General features: G+C 44.9%; 2 non-coding genes across 2 annotated transcripts; both read left to right on the forward strand.

Annotated features, from left to right (window-relative positions):
- Positions 1–10984: 10984 nt before the first annotated feature.
- Positions 10985–11066, forward strand: TRNAS-AGA (transfer RNA serine (anticodon AGA)). The gene has a single exon. It is a non-coding gene; the product is annotated as a tRNA-Ser (tRNA).
- A 10989-nt stretch (positions 11067–22055) lies between these two features.
- TRNAS-AGA (transfer RNA serine (anticodon AGA)) lies at positions 22056–22137 on the forward strand. The gene has a single exon. It is a non-coding gene; the product is annotated as a tRNA-Ser (tRNA).
- Positions 22138–23764: the final 1627 nt, after the last annotated feature.

Consider the following 23764-nt stretch of genomic DNA (forward strand, 5'->3'; position numbering starts at 1 on the left):
GGTCTGTTTTTTTTTCTATATTGCACTTCAACCCTATGAGATATGTACAAATCCAAATATAAAAAAATCATTGTAATGCAACAATCGAAGGATCGTCTTACACTTGAATGTTTTGCTTTGGGCCTTCAATGGCTACTTTTGTTTTCTGTCACAAGTTTTCATGAATCAAAACCAGCCCATCCGGACGAGTGAGTGACAGGCCAACATGCTCATATAAGGCATCAGGGCGCCTGCTTCTGTTACTGAAATAAGAGGGCCCATGATGAGAGGGAGCCACAAAGACACAGAGAAGAGACAGCTCCAGAGAAAAGACAGCCAATGCCGCGCGACCAGCACAAGAGGATGCTGAGATGTACAGGTTCTTATGCAGACACTGGAGTAAGCAGCCTCACTAAGAGGGACATGGCGAAGGCAGCGGCTCCAAAAATAACTTTCCTGAATGAACTTCTTCAATGTTTTTTAGACAGCTGTGTTCCTCTGTACTCACATTATGAAAGTGCAGAGCTTTCGGTCAATATCGTTTTTGTTTTTCAAAAAGAATTCCGTGATATACTTCCAGCTTACTTGTACAGCAACTCTTCCTTTGGCGCTGTATCTGAAATGGACGGAGGTGAGTTGAAACACTACGTACAAAGAGTTGCGCATGTGGCGCTGTGGCTTAGATGGTTAAAGCGCCTGTCTAGTAAACAGGAGATCCTGAGTTCGAATCTCAGCAGTGCCTGCTTCTTTTAAAGCACTCTTTCGAACACGTTGAAGAAAGGGCTTTTTCCAACTAAGCATGAAGGTGCTGGACAGGCACTCATTGCTCCTTTTAGTTAAATGCTTTAATTAAGAGTTGTATTTGATCATAAAAAAGGTTCTGGGGGAGCAAATTCTAGGAGGAAACTTTAGAAACCTCTGCCCCATATAAAATCACCTAATTTTTAATTGACTCAATTTTTAGTAGCTGAACTATCAATAACTGTAACTAAGATCCTCAGGCCGACACACACGTTTGGAAGCCAGTAACATTTTTTGTATGGTGAGCATTTTTAACAAAGAAAATGTGTTCACTATCCAGAAGCCATGGTGTGAGTCTTACAATACCACACTAAAGGCTAGTAAGAGGCTAACTGAATCACTTCTTTGTCAGATAAGGTACAATGAGAGTAAATGATTTCCCGAGGATCACACACTTTGGTTAAATGGTGATGCCAGGATTTGACTCCAGTCTTCACTTTATGCACTTTACCATATACCTTCTCAACTCAAGTTGATGGAGGTCACTTTTTAAAGGGATCCTACAACACCTCCTCTGGGTTTTACAACTGAAGTATGGTGATTGAAAGACACAGAAGAACAAGCACATGCATGCTATGATCACCTGATTGTAGCCATTATTTTACACAGCAAGGCACCTGTTTAGCTGTGTCCCATTTGTTATCCTCCATCATTCAGACTTTGTTAGGTACACCCTACTAACAATAGTCACTCCCGAATAACCTACTCACTGCTTTACCTGCAGCCATCTAGCTGAAATCACTTTTATTTCAAATCCTCTGATAAAATATAAATGGCCAACATGTATTGAACAGAGAGAGGCTCACAGTATTGTGGGATCGCTATTGAATTGCGCGCGCTATTTACCGCTCAAGAGTCCTAGATAAAAAGGTTGGCAGCAAGTTATATCCTGCCCTGAAGCTTCCCACAAAACTTGTTTCCAGTAAACAGAAAATATATCGTGGTTCAGGTGGATATCTTGCGCTCAAACCATACACTTTTGCTTTAGTAACAAAAATTATTATTTTACAAGTCCAACCTCCTTATCCATATATTCTTTCCAAGTCAATCAAAGAGTCAATTGACATAATGTATCTAAAAAATGAGTGGTTTTAATTCTTCATGCAAACACACAGCCGACACGTGTTTCGACCTCAGCTCATATATGCTTCCTATATCTTTTAGATTTTAGTTCTCAATGCCCGGCGGTTTCTTTTGAGCATTTATTTCAATCCTCCCGTAATCTTATAATTGTTATGAGCTCCAAAGTTCAAGAAACACCATTTAGTGGGCTGAATCCCAGGCTCCAATCTTGAAAAATACTCCAAAGGGCCCTTTGTATTACGGGAACTTACAATACTCACCTAATTTCTGACCCAATACAACCATTCCTACAGGATTGAAATAAATGCTCAAAAGAAATCGCCGGGCATTGAGAACTAAAATCTAAAAGATATAGGAAGCATATATGGGCCTTGAGAACGACCTGAGGTCGAAACACGTGTCGGCTGTGTGTTTACATGAAGAATTAAAACCACTCATTTTTGAGATACATTATGTCAATTGACTCTTTGATTGACTTGGAAAGAATCTATGGATAAGGATGTTGGACTTGTAAAATAATAATTTCTGTTACTAAAGCAAAAGTGTATGGTTGGAGCGCAAGAGATCCACCTGAACCACAATATAATTTCATGTATTGAACAGAGCCTGTGTCACTCAGTTTCTCTGTTTCTTTCTATTTGCTGGAAAGGCAAATCAAAATAAATAAGTACATAAGTGAATAAAAACAGGAATAGAGCTTCCCCAGCCTTAGCTCAGAACTTTGTCTTTGAACTCTGGCTGGGAACAGTTCACCCTGCTCCCACAAAGCACATGTGCCAGCAGGCCACTGTTCACTTTGCCTGCCACAAGAAAGGATCCTGAGAGAAAAAGGTGCTTGCGTGCTCTTAAACATTGTACATGTCATGAGAATTGGTATAGCAGAATAAAGTCTGATAGCACACAGACCATTTTCATTTAATTAATTACAATTACACATAGGCCCATCCCAATGTATACAGCTTTTTAATCGAGTGTCAGGTGAAGAGTTATAAAATGTACAAGGAATTCTTACGTTTTATTTCAGCACTTGGTTTAGTAGACTCCTGGCGTCTGCTGATCTTGAGTATATGCTACATTCTACACTACATGAAACCCATTCTTGTATTGATTTTCTATGCATGTCCACGTCTCAGTCTAGTATGATAGTTGAATCTTCGATTGATAGTGCTGTTATATCGAACCATGCTCCAGTAATTACCATTTTTGATACTGACAACACAGAAAACGGCTCTACTAGATGGAGATTTAAAAACATTTGAGTAAATTACAGAAAATTTGAGGATTCTTTCGATACCTTTCATCAGCAATTATTTGAAATTATTAAGGACTCTGAGACTCTGACTCTTCTCCTGTCAACAACTGGGATGCATATGAAGCAGCATTGAGAGAACATATTTTTCTCCTATTTAGCCAAAAAGAAAAAAAGAAAGAGTTATATACTGTATTTAGTAAACTAAATAAGCTTGAATAAAATACAGTGAAAAGCCTGATGATAGTATTTTTTTAAATATTTTATCCTTACGTATTAATATTACAAATTAATTATCCAAACAAGCTTGCAGTGTTATACTTAAACACAAATCCCAAACATATCGAACGTCTAATAAAGCTAGAAGGGGTCTTGCTTCGTATCTAAAAATTTAAAAGGAATGGTCTAGGATATCTGGTATTAAGAATGACTCTGGGCGTATGATTTCCTCAGATAAGGATATATTAGACATCTTCAATAAATAGTATCAGAAACTGTTTGCATCAGAGCATACAGAAAGGTGAGTTGACGTCACATGTTTTTTTGTGCAAATGAATAGAAATTCGAACCCTCATATGGATTTAAGTTCCCTAGATGCTCCCCTGCATATTGAAGACATACGTAAAGTCATTAAAGATTTAAATAAGGGTAAAGTTCCTGGTTCTGATGGACAGACAATGTATTGGTTTGCACATTTTGCTTCTAGTTCAGCCCCAAAATCAGTTAAGCTGTTCAATTACTTCTATAGTATAGGAACACTTATGTGAAACACCTGTGTATAGGCGCGTTATAAATGCTATATCATATCATATCATATCATAACATTCTTAAGGTCTTTTACTGAAGCCCTTTTGATACTTTTTCCAAAGCCTGGCAAAGATAATGAACTCACTAAGAATTAAAGACCAATTTAATTGATTAAATCTGATTGTAAATCTTCACCAAAATATTAGCAAAACACAATAGACTTTTTTATGTCTAAATTAATTCAATCAGATGAAGTAGGTTTTGTTATAGGGCAGGTCCAACCTTGAAATTCACAACCTGTTTCGTGCTCTTCGTAGTCGGAGACATATTTATGAGCCATGCAGCGGCTGGTAGGAGCAGCAGAAGGCGCAGGAGTGCTCCGCTCCCATGCCCAGCCTCGGAGAGATAAAGGAATCCAGTGGCTGCCTGCCTGCACAGCACAGCACACGGTACGCAGACCGCACATCTGTTAAAAGGAAGGCTCAATTCTTTTTTAATTACTGTTACTTTGTTTGCAACAGAATAGAATCGGTAAACCGCTGCAAACGAAGTAACGGTAATGAAATACGAATGCCACTGCTCACAGCATTTTTACAGGTATACCATTTCATGCTTACCCGAAGATGGAGGGAGTTAGCAGCGCTTGCCAACCAGCTATGCTACTTACACCACGATTCGGTTAAAGAAAATGGCTACCTTGCAGAAAAATCATCTATTACAGACCCAATGAAATCACAGTGACTTCACTAGTAGACTGCAGACTAAACCAACACCAACAAATCAGGCCATGGACCTTTTCAGAACGAAATGTAACTATTACACTGCTTTTTATTTTTAATAAAAAATGCATATAAATATGTGACATAACTTAATAGGTTTTGTAAATGTTTTTAAAATCATCAATCAAGCCAAATTACTTTTAAATAACATGAACAAATAACAGCCGGCATTTTCGAAGGAAAATAGCTGACAAATTCACCACATAGTAGAAAATCAGCTAAAGAGTGCGAAAAGCGGTGTGGTTGGAGGGAAAATGGGTGGGAATGGCGGGCAAATTCTATAGATTTCACTTAGCAATGGTCGTTAAATGGGTGGGACATACAGCCAAACTACATATATCCATCTTCATATGTTAACCTGCATTGAATGCATTACAAACCTGCATTCAAAGTCCCTATTCAAGTTCTCATGTTAACGCTCTTATTTTAATGACAATAGTTTAGGCTTTATAAGTAGCGCTTTCAGTGCCACCCAATAGCCAAAACAAATGAAGCATTTGTCCGTTAAGTTCTTCATTAAGTAACTCCACCCACTCTAGGCTCTGCCTCCATGACCCGCCAACCTGGGCCCTGTTAGAGGATTTGTCCCTTACGAGAGACGGAAACACGACAGGACACATCTGCTTCTTTCACCATTTATTTAATTAATTGCTCTCACTTCCCTTGGTGGGCTTCTCCTCTTCCTCCTCCCGCCTCACACTTAACTTAACCCTTTGCAGTCCTCCTTCTCCCTCGTAACAACTCCCCCTCACATATCTCCTTATATTCAAATTACACTTCTTCGATGAGTCTGCATGCTCTCTTGATGAGTGATTGGGTGCGGCCCTAAGCTGGGTATCCTTCCCTACTCCCTCTGAGGTTGGAGGATGTCACTCTGCTTCTTCGATCATTCCTCAGGGTATGTTTGTCCCTTGCCCAATGTTATCCTCTGGCTTGAAATGTCTATAAAGAATGATACACTCCTTGTGATGGCCTTCTGTGCGATGGCGACCGTCATCATTGTCCCTTTTATTTCTGTCAAACCGTGTGTCCCTTCTCTTCTGCATGCATTGTTTCACTAGCACTTCTTCTCCTTCTTCGAAGTTTTTCTCCTTTGCTCCCTGGGTCTGGTCTGTCCTTTCTTTGGCTGCTTCCTTTGCCGCAGCATCCCGTTCTCTGATCTCGTCTTCTAGTGTTGCTCGGTCTTCCAGGCTCATCCGAGTCTTGATGGCCCCCTTGGGTAGACGTGTCTTGATGTGGTAGGTCCTCGGGTGGCACTCTGGTCACAGAATGTGGTGTGTTTCGGTAGTGGCGGAGCATGCAGCGGTGGGCCTATTGGATTGGTATCTCCTCGATGGCTGCCCTTTATATCGTTCCTTTGATTGATTGCATGAACCGCTGTGCTATCCCGTTGGCCTGCGGCCATCACGGTGTTATCCGCTGGCAGTTAAATCCTAGGTGTCTTGCGAATCTCTGGAATTCGTGGCTGTTACACAGCGATCCATTGTCTGTCTTTACTGTGGTGGGGATGCCCCATTCGCTGAATACTTCGTCCAGGATACCGACCAGTTGGGTGAAGGCTGTGGACTGGGATTGTTTAATGATGGGGAACCTGGAGAATTCGTCTATGATCACCAGCAGGTGGCCCCCCTCTTCGAGTGGCCCATAGAAGTCCATTGCGACCGCTTTCCACACCTCTTTGGGGATGCTTGTCGTCTGTAGGGGGAGTGGCGGATGACTCATGGCGGTGCATTGACATGGAAGGCAGCTCCTTACCATCTCTTCTACCATGCATTTAGATCTTTTCTGTTAACTCGTTCGCGTTGGGGCGACAGCCTTTTGTAGTCCTTCCATTTGTTTGCAATTGTGAGCATCCTAGCCCACCTAGTCGACGGATCTGCCTGTGTTGCTATGTCTTCAATGGTGAGTGTGGGTGGTAGAGCCTGCTCCGTGAAGTAACACAGGTAATCTGCATCTCTCCCTCGTGGCGACTCCCTATGATTTGTCGGGGGCCTCGAGATGTAGTCGGCCGGCTTGTTGTCTCCTGCCGGTCGGTGACCGATGCAGTAGTCATACACTTGGAGGCGGATACCCCACCTCTCTATTCGGGGGCTAATTCTGTCCTTGGCTTCCCGAATAATGATGGAAGGGCCTGGTGGTCCGTCACGGGCATGAACATTTTTCCTACTGCAAAGTGCTGGAAATACTGGCATGCCCACCCCGCTGCTAAGCTTTTATTCACCGCCTGCGAGTATGCGCACTCTGTGGGGATAACTGCTTAATTAGGCGACGACGCATCTCGCTGGAGCGTCTGGCTTCTCCCGTTGCACTAGGATGGCCCATAGGCCTACCGGGCTGGCGTCTATGACGAGCTTGGTGTGCCAGCTTGGGTTAAAGTATGCTAGGTGTTTTGCGCTAGCCAGCTCCCTTTTGATTGCATCAACTTCCCTCTAGCAATCTCCTGACCACCTAAAAGGTTTGTCCTTTCTCAGAAGTCGCTGCAGCAGCTCGGCTGTAATGGTGTACCTTTCCAGATAGTGGGCGCAGTATCCTGCCATTCCCAGGAAAGATCTAAATTCCCCAATGTTGATAGGTTCATTGAGCTTGTTGATCGCCCGTACCTTGTCGGGGTCGGGCTTCATCCCTTCCCCGGAGAACATATGTCCATAGAACCTAAGTTTGTCTCTGCTGATGTTGCGTTTCTCATAGTTCAACATGAGTCCTGCTGTCCTCAGTATTTCACGAACTTCCAGGAGAGCTTTGCATGCTCCTCTTGCATGGTAATGTAAACCAGGATGCTGTCTGAGTAGTTGAATGCTCTCCAGACTGGGAGGAGTAGGTGCCTGATAGTTCCTTCAAAGATCTCCGCGGCGGAGGAGATACCAAAATGTAGCCTTTTGTACCAAACGAGGCCGTCATGCGATGCGAATGTCGTTATCCCTCTGCAATCGAGGTGCAGCTCGAGCTGGTGGTACCCCTGATTGATTTCAAGTTTTGAGAATTTTGTGGCACAGTTCAGACTGACAATCATGTCTTCAATTCTGGGCCCTGGGTGCCACTCCTTCTCTATGGCGGTGTTGGCTACACTCATGTCAACATAGAGGCGTAGTTTTTTTGCCCTCCTTTGGCACCACTACCAGTGGTGAGATCCACGGGGTGGCCCCTGTCGCTCCTTCAATGATGTCATTGTCCAGGACCTGCTGCAGTTCCTGCGACACGGCCGCTTGTAAATGGAAGCCCACTCTGCGCGGGTGTTGTGGGACGGGCTTGATCTGGCTGTTGATGTGGAGGATGATCACTGTTCCTTTCAGTTTGCCCAGCCTTTGAAACAGTTTGTGAAACATTCCTTTGATCTGTTCCTTGGTGAGCGGGCACCCCGCTAGGTGGCAGATTGACCCACGGCTTGGCTGGCTGCCTGTGCACATCACCATGTCTCGCTCGTTGAAGTGGATGTCGATCAGGCCAAGCGCTTCTGCGGTACGGTAGCTGAGGAGACATTTACCTTGGACAGGGCAGCGCAGCACAAGGATGATGGCGTTGATCCTTTTCCCTTTGAATAAGAATGATTTCTCAAATTGTCTGATTGACTGTGGTGGTATGCTGGCTCCCCATTGAAAGAGTCTTGCTTTGGACTGCAACAACTTTTACGAGTTCCCTGTAAGTCTAAAATCTTCTTCCCCCATGATGTTGACGGTCACTCCGGTATCGATGAGGAATGTGTGCATGACTGTGTCCATCGTTAGCCTCACCTTCGGAGCATCACTGCCTTTATGTGTTCCCTGGATGAAGTTCACAAACTCGTTTGGGACTTCTGGGTCTAGGAGGAGAACTCGTCCCAGTTGGTATATTGATCCTCGGGGTGGCCATGTGTTTCTTCATAGTATTCCAGTTGAAATAATGTCTCATTCACGGAGGCTTCACTGTATTCTCCGCTGTGTACCATTGACCTTATCATCCGCCTCGATGGTTGCAGGTAGGACTTGCACTGTCTGCACTGTGGGAACAGTTGAGCTGGTCTGTATGGCATCCTCCAGCTCAGTCGTGTCGCCTGTGGCTGGCACGTCGGCGAGAACGGTCTCCCTTATCGGCACACTATCTGGAAGTGATCTTCTCTGTCACATCTGGAACACCTCTGAGTCATCGCCGGGCATGGCCCTGTGTGTTGGAACAGTTAGCCAAAACGATAACACTACCGCTAGAGCCGTGTTCCTGTTCTCGGTTGGGTTTATGCCTCTCTCTGCTGCGTTTTCGGCAGAGTCTGGTGGCCTGTGGTGTTTCTCTCCCCTTCTCTGCCTCCGGTGAATGCCACAACCGTCACTTCTCAGTCCATTTTCTTTTTTGGCGTCTCAATGGCAGAGGCCTGTATTTCCTCTCTCTCATGCATCCTCGCCATATCTACCACCTCGTTAATCGATAGGGGTTTTTTCAGGAGTTGTTTCCGGAGTACGGATGACAGACAACCTTCTATGACATGGAGTCGGATCACGTCTTCATCCGAGAAAGCAGAAAATTGGCAGTGGACGAGTTTCTGTCGGAGTCGCGTTACAAACTCCTCCACCGTTTTGTGGGAGGCCCGACAGCAATGGTTGAACACATATCGCTCATAGTACCTGTTCAAATGTATAATGAGCTTCCTGTCCAATGCGGTGACAAGTGTCTTGTACGTGTTTCTGTCTCCTGGCGGCATGGCCTTGATGATGCCGTTTATCTCTGCCCAGCCAGTTTCGTGAAAATGTCTTTGAGTACTGGAGACTTTTCTTCCCCCACTGCCTTGATGAAACCGGCAAAGTCATCGACCCATATTGTCTATATGGGCCCTCTTTCTGCTTGTGATAAGAGGCTGAATGGTGCTGGTTTCCATAGGAATGCTAAGCTGCTTGCGGTGCGCATGGGTGCGTCTTGTCCATCTGCTTGGTCCACCATGTTCTTTGCGTCTCAAGCCCGTAGGATGGGCACCTTCTGGCTGTGTTCCATTTGGGACTTAGTTGTGCCCAGGGAGCCTGGACAGAGTGGAGTAGGACCCCAGCGCAGGACCAGGCGTGGTTGTCATAGCTGGGGTGGGTGTTTACTCACAACATGCCTTGTGAGCCATACAACAGTGTATGACTAGTTTTCATTTGTTTCCTTTCCCCTTACAGGTGCCTAGTGTTGATGGGGTCTTGTCCCTCAGTTATCGGTGCTAGGACTGGCAGCCCTGCCAGTTCGTCTTTTTAAAAAAATATTAATGGCTGCTCTGGGGGCAGCGTGCTGCTACAGGTGCCAGTGTCCCTGTTGTATTGTTTTTTTTTTCTTTTCTCCCCGGCCTTGCTTGTTCCTGGGGGCGGGGCTTGTCGCTGTTGCTTGGGCCTGAGGAGGCGGGGCTTGTCATTGTGTTGCTAATGCTGCCAGCTTCCCAAAGTTATGCTGCGTGATCTCCTGCATGCGTGTGAACTCGCTCACCATGAGGGTACTGCGGACGGCGCTGCTTCTCTTCTCGGTTCTCTTTCCTCCGTCGTGGGTGCCGCAGGGAGGGCTGGAGGCTGCAAGGCCAGCCCTGCGGACCAAAGGACACCGGGTGGCGGTGTGGTACGTGAAGCTCACACAGAAAGGACAGTGTAGTGCTGGTTCAAGGAGAACGAGGTTTGTGACTTGCGAGAACGAGGTTAGTGACTCGCTTTATCCTGGCCGCCAATTGTTAGAAGGATTTGTCCCTTAGGAGCGACGGAAGGATGACATGACACGTCTGCTTCTTTCACCATTTATTTCATTAATTGCTCTCACTTCCCTTGGCGGGCTCCTCCTCTTCCTCCTCCGGCCTCAGACTTAATTTAACCCTTTGAGGTCCTCCAACTCCCTCGTAACAGGACCCTATGTTCTTTTTTGACCACAGGGCCCTTTGCCTTAAATCTGCCAGCAACTCAGCCTCTGTATCACAACCTCACTAACAGGTCAAAACTGTCAGCAAGATAAAGAACGATATGTGTGTAACATTAGAGCACGAGCAGGCAGCCATCCAACTCTACTTCTGTCTCCGTCTTGTGTGTGCTAATCCACCTTCATTGTGGGTGGCCATATCAACAGCATTAGTCGTGTACATATACAGCAGGAGCAGATTTCCCATTCCCTGTCAAGGGCAAGTCTCTTGACCAGATTCCGGGAAAAGAAGGAGTGACCTTGGTATGGGTAACAGTGATAGCCCTGAGAATGTGCTCCTGTAACATTGTCTGACAATGCTAGAATGTCTCCATCGTTGATGAAAACCATGAGTGAATCATAGTAATGTTGATAATATCATGACTGTGTGAAGTGCCTAACTCAATGCCCAACTGTTCAAAATGGTCTGACCTTGCACACACTGTCAAATGGACATTCAGGTGATCACAGACAAGTAGTCGTGGCCGAGCGGTTAAGGCGATAGACTAGAAATCTATTGGGGTTTCCCCGCGCAGGTTCGAGTCCTGCCGACTACGGGTCTGTTTTTTTTCTATATTGCACTTCAACCCTATGAGATATGTACAAATACAAATATAAAAAAAACATTGTAATGCAACAATCGAAGGATCGTCTTACACTTGAATGTTTTGCTTTGGGCCTTCAATGGCTACTTTTGTTTTCTGACTGTCACAACTTTTCATGAATCAAAACCAGCCCATCCGGACGAGTGAGTGACAGGCCAACATGCTCATATAAGGCATCAGGGCGCCTGCTTCTGTTACTGAAATAAGAGGGCCCATGATGAGAGGGAGCCACAAAGACACAGAGAAGAGACAGCTCCAGAGAAAAGACAGCCAATGCCGCGCGACCAGCACAAAAGGATGCTGAGATGTACAGGTTCTTATGCAGACACTGGAGTAAGCAGCCTCACTAAGAGGGACATGGCGAAGGCAGCGGCTCCAAAAATAACTTTCCTGAATGAACTTCTTCAATGTTTTTTAGACAGCTGTGTTCCTCTGTACTCACATTACGAAAGTGCAGAGCTTTCGGTCAATATCGTTTTTGTTTTTTCCAAAAGAATTCCGTGATATACTTCCAGCTTACTTGTACAGCAACTCTTCCTTTGGCGCTGTATCTGAAATGGACGGAGGTGAGTTGAAACACTACGTACAAAGAGTTGCGCATGTGGCGCTGTGGCTTAGATGGTTAAAGCGCCTGTCTAGTAAACAGGAGATCCTGAGTTCGAATCTCAGCAGTGCCTGCTTCTTTTAAAGCACTTTTTCGAACACGTTGAAGAAAGGGCTTTTTCCAACTAAGCATGAAGGTGCTGGACAGGGACTCATTGCTCCTTTTAGTTAAATGCTTTAATTAAGAGTTGTATTTGATCATAAAAAAGGTTCTGGGGGAGCAGTTTCTAGGAGGAAACTTTAGAAACCTCTGCCCCATATAAAATCACCTAATTTTTAATTGACTCAATTTTTAGTAGCTGAACTATCAATAACTGTAACTAAGATCCTCAGGCCGACACACACGTTTGGAAGCCAGTAACATTTTTTGTATGGTGAGCATTTTTAACAAAGAAAATGTGTTCACTATCCAGAAGCCATGGTGTGAGTCTTACAATACCACACTAAAGGCTAGTAAGAGGCTAACTGAATCACTTCTTTGTCAGATAAGGTACAATGAGAGTAAATGATTTCCCGAGGATCACACACTTTGGTTAAATGGTGATGCCAGGATTTGACTCCAGTCTTCACTTTATGCACTTTACCATATACCTTCTCAACTCAAGTTGATGGAGGTCACTTTTTAAAGGGATCCTACAACACCTCCTCTGGGTTTTACAACTGAAGTATGGTGATTGAAAGACACAGAAGAACAAGCACATGCATGATATGATCACCTGATTGTAGCCATTATTTTACACAGCAAGGCACCTGTTTAGCTGTGTCCCATTTGTTATCCTCCATCATTCAGACTTTGTTAGGTACATCCTACTAACAATAGTCACTCCCGAATAACCTACTCACTGCTTTACCTGCAGCCATCTAGCTGAAATCACTTTTATTTCAAATCCTCTGATAAAATATAAATGGCCAACATGTATTGAACAGAGAGAGGCTCACAGTATTGTGGGATCGCTATTGAATTGCGCGCGCTATTTACCGCTCAAGAGTCCTAGATAAAAAGGTTGGCAGCAAGTTATATCCTGCCCTGAAGCTTCCCACAAAACTTGTTTCCAGTAAACAGAAAATATATCGTGGTTCAGGTGGATATCTTGCGCTCAAACCATACACTTTTGCTTTAGTAACAAAAATTATTATTTTACAAGTCCAACCTCCTTATCCATATATTCTTTCCAAGTCAATCAAAGAGTCAATTGCCATAATGTATCTAAAAAATGAGTGGTTTTAATTCTTCATGCAAACACACAGCCGACACGTGTTTCGACCTCAGCTCATATATGCTTCCTATATCTTTTAGATTTTAGTTCTCAATGCCCGGCGGTTTCTTTTGAGCATTTATTTCAATCCTCCCGTAATCTTATAATTGTTATGAGCTCCAAAGTTCAAGAAACACCATTTAGTGGGCTGAATCCCAGGCTCCAATCTTGAAAAATACTCCAAAGGGCCCTTTGTATTACGGGAACTTACAATACTCACCTAATTTCTGACCCAATGCAACCATTCCTACAGGATTGAAATAAATGCTCAAAAGAAATCGCCGGGCATTGAGAACTAAAATCTAAAAGATATAGGAAGCATATATGGGCCTTGAGAACGACCTGAGGTCGAAACACGTGTCGGCTGTGTGTTTGCATGAAGAATTAAAACCACTCATTTTTGAGATACATTATGTCAATTGACTCTTTGATTGACTTGGAAAGAATCTATGGATAAGGATGTTGGACTTGTAAAATAATAATTTCTGTTACTAAAGCAAAAGTGTATGGTTGGAGCGCAAGAGATCCACCTGAACCACAATATAATTTCATGTATTGAACAGAGCCTGTGTCACTCAGTTTCTCTGTTTCTTTCTATTTGCTGGAAAGGCAAATCAAAATAAATAAGTACATAAGTGAATAAAAACAGGAATAGAGCTTCACCAGCCTTAGCTCAGAACTTTGTCTTTGAACTCTGGCTGGGAACAGCTCACCCTGCTCCCACAAAGCACATGTGCCAGCAGGCCACTGTTCACTTTGCCTGCCACAAGAAAGGATCCTGAGAGAAAAAGGTGCTTGCGTGCTCTTAAACATTGTACATGTCATGAGAATTGGTATAGCAGAATAAAGTCTGATAGCACACAGACCATTTTCATTTAATTAATTACAATTACACATAGGCCCATCCCAATGTATACAGCTTTTTAATCGAGTGTCAGGTGAAGAGTTATAAAATGTACAAGGAATTCTTACGTTTTATTTCAGCACTTGGTTTAGTAGACTCCTGGCGTCTGCTGATCTTGAGTATATGCTACATTCTACACTACATGAAACCCATTCTTGTATTGATTTTCTATGCATGTCCACGTCTCAGTCTAGTATGATAGTTGAATCTTCGATTGACAGTGCTGTTATATCGAACCATGCTCCAGTAATTACCATTTTTGATACTGACAACACAGAAAACGGCTCTACTAGATGGAGATTTAAAAACATTTGAGTAAATTACAGAAAATTTGAGGATTCTTTCGATACCTTTCATCAGCAATTATTTGAAATTATTAAGGACTCTGAGACTCTGACTCTTCTCCTGTCAACAACTGGGATGCATATGAAGCAGCATTGAGAGAACATATTTTTCTCCTATTTAGCCAAAAAGAAAAAAAGAAAGAGTTATATACTGTATTTAGTAAACTAAATAAGCTTGAATAAAATACAGTGAAAAGCCTGATGATAGTATTTTTTTAAATATTTTATCCTTACGTATTAATATTACAAATTAATTATCCAAACAAGCTTGCAGTGTTATACTTAAACACAAATCCCAAACATATCGAACGTCTAATAAAGCTAGAAGGGGTCTTGCTTCGTATCTAAAAATTTAAAAGGAATGGTCTAGGATATCTGGTATTAAGAATGACTCTGGGCGTATGATTTCCTCAGATAAGGATATATTAGACATCTTCAATAAATAGTATCAGAAACTGTTTGCATCAGAGCATACAGAAAGGTGAGTTGACGTCACATGTTGTTTTGTGCAAATGAATAGAAATTCGAGCCCTCATATGGATTTAAGTTCCCTAGATACTCCCCTGCATATTGAAGACATACGTAAAGTCATTAAAGATTTAAATAAGGGTAAAGTTCCTGGTTCTGATGGACAGACAATGTATTGGTTTGCACATTTTGCTTCTAGTTCAGCCCCAAAATCAGTTAAGCTGTTCAATTACTTCTATAGTATAGGAACACTTATGTGAAACACCTGTGTATAGGCGCCTTATAAATGCTATATCATATCATATCATATCATAACATTCTTAAGGTCTTTTACTGAAGCCCTTTTGATACTTTTTCCAAAGCCTGGCAAAGATAATGAACTCACTAAGAATTAAAGACCAATTTAATTGATTAAATCTGATTGTAAATCTTCACCAAAATATTAGCAAAACACAATAGACTTTTTTATGTCTAAATTAATTCAATCAGATGAAGTAGGTTTTGTTATAGGGCAGGTCCAACCTTGAAATTCACAACCTGTTTCGTGCTCTTCGTAGTCGGAGACATATTTATGAGCCATGCAGCGGCTGGTAGGAGCAGCAGAAGGCGCAGGAGTGCTCCGCTCCCATGCCCAGCCTCGGAGAGATAAAGGAATCCAGTGGCTGCCTGCCTGCACAGCACAGCACACGGTGCGCCGGCCGCACATCTGTTAAAAGGAAGGCTCAATTCTTTTTTAATTTCTGTTACTTTGTTTGCAACAGAATAGAATCGGTAAACCGCTGCAAACGAAGTAACGGTAATGAAATACGAATGCCACTGCTCACCGCATTTTTACAGGTATACCATTTCATGCTTACCCGAAGATGGAGGGAGTTAGCAGCGCTTGCCAACCAGCTATGCTACTTACACCACGATTCGGTTAAAGAAAATGGCTACCTTGCAGAAAAACCATCTATTACAGACCCAATGAAATCACAGTGACTTCACTAGTAGACTGCAGACTAAACCAACACCAACAAATCAGGCCATGGACCTTTTCAGAACGAAATGTAACTATTACACTGCTTTTTATTTTTAAAAAAAAATGCATATAAATATGTGACATAACTTAAAAGGTTTTGTAAATGTTTTTAAAATCATCAATCAAGCCAAATTACTTTTAAATAACATGAACAAATAACAGCCGGCATTTTCGAAGGAAAATAGCTGACAAATTCACCACATAGTAGAAAATCAGCTAAAGAGTGCGAAAAGCGGTGTGGTTGGAGGGAAAATGGGTGGGAATGGCGGGCAAACTCTATAGATTTCACTTAGCAATGGTCGTTAAATGGGTGGGACATACAGCCAAACTACATATATCCATCTTCATATGTTAACCTGCATTGAATGCATTACAAACCTGCATTTAAAGTCCCTATTCAAGTTCTCATGTTAACGCTCTTATTTTAATGACAATAGTTTAGGCTTTATAAGTAGCGCTTTCAGTGCCACCCAATAGCCAAAACAAATGAAGCATTTGTCCGTTAAGTTCTTCATTGAGTAACTCCACCCACTCTAGGCTCTGCCTCCATGACCCGCCAACCTGGGCCCTGTTAGAGGATTTGTCCCTTACGAGAGACGGAAGGACGACAGGACACATCTGCTTCTTTCACCATTTATTTAATTAATTGCTCTCACTTCCCTTGGTGGGCTTCTCCTCTTCCTCCTCCCGCCTCACACTTAACTTAACCCTTTGCAGTCCTCCTTCTCCCTCGTAACAACTCCCCCTCACATATCTCCTTATATTCAAATTACACTTCTTCGATGAGTCTGCATGCTCTCTTGATGAGTCATTGGGTGCGGCCCTAAGCTGGGTATCCTTCCCTACTCCCTCTGAGGTTGGAGGATGTCACTCTGCCTCTTCGATCATTCCTCAGGGTATGTTTGTCCCTTGCCCAATGTTATCCTCTGGCTTGAAATGTCTATAAAGAATGATACACTCCTTGTGATGGCCTTCTGTGCGATGGCGACCGTCATCATTCTCCCTTTTATTTCTGTCAAACCGTGTGTCCCTTCTCTTCTGCATGCATTGTTTCACTAGCACTTCTTCTCCTTCTTCGAAGTTTTTCTCCTTTGCTCCCTGGGTCTGGTCTGTCCTTTCTTTGGCTGCTTCCTTTGCCGCAGCATCCCGTTCTCTGATCTCGTCTTCTAGTGTTGCTCGGTCTTCCAGGCTCATCCGAGTCTTGATGGCCCCCTTGGGTAGACGTGTCTTGATGTGGTAGGTCCTCGGGTGGCACTCTGGTCACAGAATGTGGTGTGTTTCGGTAGTGGCGGAGCATGCAGCGGTGGGCCTATTGGATTGGTATCTCCTCGATGGCTGCCCTTTATATCGTTCCTTTGATTGATTGCATGAACCGCTGTGCTATCCCGTTGGCCTGCGGCCATCACGGTGTTATCCGCTGGCGGTTAAATCCTAGGTGTCTTGCGAATCTCTGGAATTCGTGGCTGTTACACAGCGATCCATTGTCTGTCTTTACTGTGGTGGGGATGCCCCATTCGCTGAATACTTCGTCCAGGATACCGACCAGTTGGGTGAAGGCTGTGGACTGGGATTGTTTAATGATGGGGAACCTGGAGAATTCGTCTATGATCACCAGCAGGTGGCCCCCCTCTTCGAGTGGCCCATAGAAGTCCATTGCGACCGCTTTCCACACCTCTTTGGGGATGCTTGTCGTCTGTAGGGGGAGTGGCGGATGACTCATGGCGGTGCATTGACATGGAAGGCAGCTCCTTACCATCTCTTCTACCATGTATTTAGATCTTTTCTGTTAACTCGTTCGCGTTGGGGCGACAGCCTTTTGTAGTCCTTCCATTTGTTTGCAATTGTGAGCATCCTAGCCCACCTAGTCGACGGATCTGCCTGTGTTGCTATGTCTTCAATGGTGAGTGTGGGTGGTAGAGCCTGCTCCGTGAAGTAACACAGGTAATCTGCATCTCTCCCTCGTGGCGACTCCCTATGATTTGTCGGGAGCCTCGAGATGTAGTCGGCCGGCTTGTTGTCTCCTGCCGGTCGGTGACCGATGCAGTAGTCATACACTTGGAGGCGGATACCCCACCTCTCTATTCGGGGGCTAATTCTGTCCTTGGCTTCCCGAATAATGATGGAAGGGCCTGGTGGTCCGTCACGGGCATGAACATTTTTCCTACTGCCAAGTGCTGGAAATACTGGCATGCCCACCCCGCTGCTAAGCTTTTATTCACCGCCTGCGAGTATGCGCACTCCGTGGGGATAACTGCTTAATTAGGCTACGACGCATCTCGCTGGAGCGTCTGGCTTCTCCCGTTGCACTAGGATGGCCCATAGGCCTACCGGGCTGGCGTCTATGACGAGCTTGGTGTGCCAGCTTGGGTTAAAGTATGCTAGGTGTTTTGCGCTAGCCAGCTCCCTTTTGATTGCATCAACTTCCCTCTAGCAATCTCCTGACCACCTAAAAGGTTTGTCCTTTCTCAGAAGTCGCTGCAGCAGCTCGGCTGTAATGGTGTACCTTTCCAGATAGTGGGCGCAGTATCCTGCCATTCCCAGGAAAGATCTAAATTCCCCAATGTTGATAGGTTCATTGAGCTTGTTGATCGCCCGTACCTTGTCGGGGTCGGGCTTCATCCCTTCCCCGGAGAACATATGTCCATAGAACCTAAGTTTGTCTCTGCTGATGTTGCGTTTCTCATAGTTCAACATGAGTCCTGCTGTCCTCAGTATTTCACGAACTTCCAGGAGAGCTTTGCATGCTCCTCTTGCATGGTAATGTAAACCAGGATGCTGTCTGAGTAGTTGAATGCTCTCCAGACTGGAAGGAGTAGGTGCCTGATAGTTCCTTCAAAGATCTCCGCGGCGGAGGAGATACCAAAATGTAGCCTTTTGTACCAAACGAGGCCGTCATGCGATGCGAATGTCGTTATCCCTCTGCAATCGAGGTGCAGCTCGAGCTGGTGGTACCCCTGATTGATTTCAAGTTTTGAGAATTTTGTGGCACAGTTCAGACTGACAATCATGTCTTCAATTCTGGGCCCTGGGTGCCACTCCTTCTCTATGGCGGTGTTGGCTACACTCATGTCAACATAGAGGCGTAGTTTTTTTGCCCTCCTTTGGCACCACTACCAGTGGTGAGATCCACGGGGTGGCCCCTGTCGCTCCTTCAATGATGTCATTGTCCAGGACCTGCTGCAGTTCCTGCGACACGGCCGCTTGTAAATGGAAGCCCACTCTGCGCGGGTGTTGTGGGACGGGCTTGATCTGGCTGTTGATGTGGAGGATGATCACTGTTCCTTTCAGTTTGCCCAGCCTTTGAAACAGTTTGTGAAACATTCCTTTGATCTGTTCCTTGGTGAGCGGGCACCCCGCTAGGTGGCAGATTGACCCACGGCTTGGCTGGCTGCCTGTGCACATCACCATGTCTCGTTCGTTGAAGTGGATGTCGATCAGGCCAAGCGCTTCTGCGGTACGGTAGCTGAGGAGACATTTACCTTGGACAGGGCAGCGCAGCACAAGGATGATGGCGTTGATCCTTTTCCCTTTGAATAAGAATGATTTCTCAAATTGTCTGATTGACTGTGGTGGTATGCTGGCTCCCCATTGAAAGAGTCTTGCTTTGGACTGCAACAACTTTTACGAGTTCCCTGTAAGTCTAAAATCTTCTTCCCCCATGATGTTGACGGTCACTCCGGTATCGATGAGGAATGTGTGCATGACTGAGTCCATCGTTAGCCTCACCTTCGGAGCATCACTGCCTTTATGTGTTCCCTGGATGAAGTTCACAAACTCGTTTGGGACTTCTGGGTCTAGGAGGAGAACTCGTCCCAGTTGGTATATTGATCCTCGGGGTGGCCATGTGTTTCTTCATAGTATTCCAGTTGAAATAATGTCTCATTCACGGAGGCTTCACTGTATTCTCCGCTGTGTACCATTGACCTTATCATCCGCCTCGATGGTTGCAGGTAGGACTTGCACTGTCTGCACTGTGGGAACAGTTGAGCTGGTCTGTATGGCATCCTCCAGCTCAGTCGTGTCGCCTGTGGCTGGCACGTCGGCGAGAACGGTCTCCCTTACCGGCACACTATCTGGAAGTGATCTTCTCTGTCACATCTGGAACACCTCTGAGTCATCGCCGGGCATGGCCCTGTGTATTGGAACAGTTAGCCAAAACGATAACACTACCGCTAGAGCCGTGTTCCTGTTCTCGGTTGGGTTTATGCCTCTCTCTGCTGCGTTTTCGGCAGAGTCTGGTGGCCTGTGGTGTTTCTCTCCCCTTCTCTGCCTCCGGTGAATGCCACAACCGTCACTTCTCAGTCCATTTTCTTTTTTGGCGTCTCAATGGCAGAGGCCTGTATTTCCTCTCTCTCATGCGTCCTCGCCATATCTACCACCTCGTTAATCGATAGGGGTTTTTTCAGGAGTTGTTTCCGGAGTACGGATGACAGACAACCTACTATGACATGGAGTCGGATCACGTCTTCATCCGAGAAAGCAGAAAATTGGCAGTGGACGAGTTTCTGTCGGAGTCGCGTTACAAACTCCTCCACCGTTTTGTGGGAGGCCCGACAGCAATGGTTGAACACATATCGCTCATAGTACCTGTTCAAATGTATAATGAGCTTCCTGTCCAATGACAGGTGACAAGTGTCTTGTACGTGTTTCTGTCTCCTGGCGGCATGGCCTTGATGATGCCGTTTATCTCTGCCCAGCCAGTTTCGTGAAAATGTCTTTGAGTACTGGAGACTTTTCTTCCCCCACTGCCTTGATGAAACCGGCAAAGTCATCGACCCATATTGTCTATCTGGGCCCTCTTTCTGCTTGTGATAAGAGGCTGAATGGTGCTGGTTTCCATAGGAATGCTAAGCTGCTTGCGGTGCGCATGGGTGCGTCTTGTCCATCTGCTTGGTCCACCATGTTCTTTGCGTCTCAAGCCCGTAGGATGGGCACCTTCTGGCTGTGTTCCATTTGGGACTTAGTTGTGCCCAGGGAGCCTGGACAGAGTGGAGTAGGACCCCAGCGCAGGACCAGGCGTGGTTGTCATAGCTGGGGTGGGTGTTTACTCACAACATGCCTTGTGAGCCATACAACAGTGTATGACTAGTTTTCATTTGTTTCCTTTCCCCTTACAGGTGCCTAGTGTTGATGGGGTCTTGTCCCTCAGTTATCGGTGCTAGGACTGGCAGCCCTGCCAGTTCGTCTTTTTAAAAAAATATTAATGGCTGCTCTGGGGGCAGCGTGCTGCTACAGGTGCCAGTGTCCCTGTTGTATTGTTTTTTTTTCTTTTCTCCCCGGCCTTGCTTGTTCCTGGGGGCGGGGCTTGTCGCTGTTGCTTGGGCCTGAGGGGTCGGGGCTTGTCATTGTGTTGCTAATGCTGCCAGCTTCCCAAAGTTATGCTGCGTGATCTCCTGCATGCGTGTGAACTCGCTCACCATGAGGGTACTGCGGACGGCGCTGCTTCTCTTCTCGGTTCTCTTTCCTCCGTCGTGGGTGCCGCAGGGAGGGCTGGAGGCTGCAAGGCCAGCCCTGCGGACCAAAGGACACCGGGTGGCGGTGTGGTACGTGAAGCTCACACAGAAAGGACAGTGTAGTGCTGGTTCAAGGAGAACGAGGTTTGTGACTTGCGAGAACGAGGTTAGTGACTCGCTTTATCCTGGCCGCCAATTGTTAGAAGGATTTGTCCCTTAGGAGCGACGGAAGGATGACATGACACGTCTGCTTCTTTCACCATTTATTTCATTAATTGCTCTCACTTCCCTTGGCGGGCTCCTCCTCTTCCTCCTCCGGCCTCAGACTTAATTTAACCCTTTGAGGTCCTCCAACTCCCTCGTAACAGGACCCTATGTTCTTTTTTGACCACAGGGCCCTTTGCCTTAAATCTGCCACCAACTCAGCCTCTGTATCACAACCTCACTAACAGGTCAAAACTGTCAGCAAGATAAAGAACGATATGTGTGTAACATTAGAGCACGAGCAGGCAGCCATCCAACTCTACTTCTGTCTCCGTCTTGTGTGTGCTAATCCACCTTCATTGTGGGTGGCCATATCAACAGCATTAGTCGTGTACATATACAGCAGGAGCAGATTTCCCATTCCCTGTCAAGGGCAAGTCTCTTGACCAGATTCCGGGAAAAGAAGGAGTGACCTTGGTATGGGTAACAGTGATAGCCCTGAGAATGTGCTCCTGTAACATTGTCTGACAATGCTAGAATGTCTCCATCGTTGATGAAAACCATGAGTGAATCATAGTTATGTTGATAATATCATGACTGTGTGAAGTGCCTAACTCAATGCCCAACTGTTCAAAATGGTCTGACCTTGCACACACTGTCATATGCACATTCAGGTGATCACAGTCAAGTAGTCGTGGCCGAGCGGTTAAGGCGATAGACTAGAAATCTATTGGGGTTTCCCCGCGCAGGTTCGAATCCTGCCGACTACGGGTCTGTTTTTTTTCTATATTGCACTTCAACCCTATGAGATATGTACAAATCCAAATATAAAAAATCATTGTAATGCAACAATCGAAGGATCGTCTTACACTTGAATGTTTTGCTTTGGGCCTTCAATGGCTACTTTTGTTTTCTGTCACAACTTTTCATGAATCAAAACCAGCCCATCCGGACGAGTGAGTGACAGGCCAACATGCAATAAGGCATCAGGGCGCCTGCTTCTGTTACTGAAATAAGAGGGCCCATGATGAGAGGGAGCCACAAAGACACAGAGAAGAGACAGCTCCAGAGAAAAGACAGCCAATGCCGCGCGACCATCACAAGAGGATGCTGAGATGTACAGGTTCTTATGCAGACACTGGAGTAAGCAGCCTCACTAAGAGGGACATGGCGAAGGCAGCGGCTCCAAAAATAACTTTCCTGAATGAACTTCTTCAATGTTTTTTAGACAGCTGTGTTCCTCTGTACTCACATTACGAAAGTGCAGAGCTTTCGGTCAATATCGTTTTTGTTTTTCAAAAAGAATTCCGTGATATACTTCCAGCTTACTTGTACAGCAACTCTTCCTTTGGCGCTGTATCTGAGATGGACGGAGGTGAGTTGAAACACTACGTACAAAGAGTTGCGCATGTGGCGCTGTGGCTTAGATGGTTAAAGCGCCTGTCTAGTAAACAGGAGATCCTGAGTTCGAATCTCAGCAGTGCCTGCTTCTTTTAAAGCACTTTTTCGAACACGTTGAAGAAAGGGCTTTTTCCAACTAAGCATGAAGGTGCTGGACAGGGACTCATTGCTCCTTTTAGTTAAATGCTTTAATTAAGAGTTGTATTTGATCATAAAAAAGGTTCTGGGGGAGCAGTTTCTAGGAGGAAACTTTAGAAACCTCTGCCCCATATAAAATCACCTAATTTTTAATTGACTCAATTTTTAGTAGCTGAACTATCAATAACTGTAACTAAGATCCTCAGGCCGACACACACGTTTGGAAGCCAGTAACATTTTTTGTATGGTGAGCATTTTTAACAAAGAAAATGTGTTCACTATCCAGAAGCCATGGTGTGAGTCTTACAATACCACACTAAAGGCTAGTAAGAGGCTAACTGAATCACTTCTTTGTCAGATAAGGTACAATGAGAGTAAATGATTTCCCGAGGATCACACACTTTGGTTAAATGGTGATGCCAGGATTTGACTCCAGTCTTCACTTTATGCACTTTACCATATACCTTCTCAACTCAAGTTGATGGAGGTCACTTTTTAAAGGGATCCTACAACACCTCCTCTGGGTTTTACAACTGAAGTATGGTGATTGAAAGACACAGAAGAACAAGCACATGCATGCTATGATCACCTGATTGTAGCCATTATTTTACACAGCAAGGCACCTGTTTAGCTGTGTCCCATTTGTTATCCTCCATCATTCAGACTTTGTTAGGTACATCCTACTAACAATAGTCACTCCCGAATAACCTACTCACTGCTTTACCTGCAGCCATCTAGCTGAAATCACTTTTATTTCAAATCCTCTGATAAAATATAAATGGCCAACATGTATTGAACAGAGAGAGGCTCACAGTATTGTGGGATCGCTATTGAATTGCGCGCGCTATTTACCGCTCA

Source organism: Ambystoma mexicanum, chromosome 1p (assembly GCF_040938575.1).
Source record: "Ambystoma mexicanum isolate Mex_15411 chromosome 1p, UKY_AmexF1_1, whole genome shotgun sequence".
Classification (NCBI taxonomy): domain Eukaryota; kingdom Metazoa; phylum Chordata; class Amphibia; order Caudata; family Ambystomatidae; genus Ambystoma; species Ambystoma mexicanum.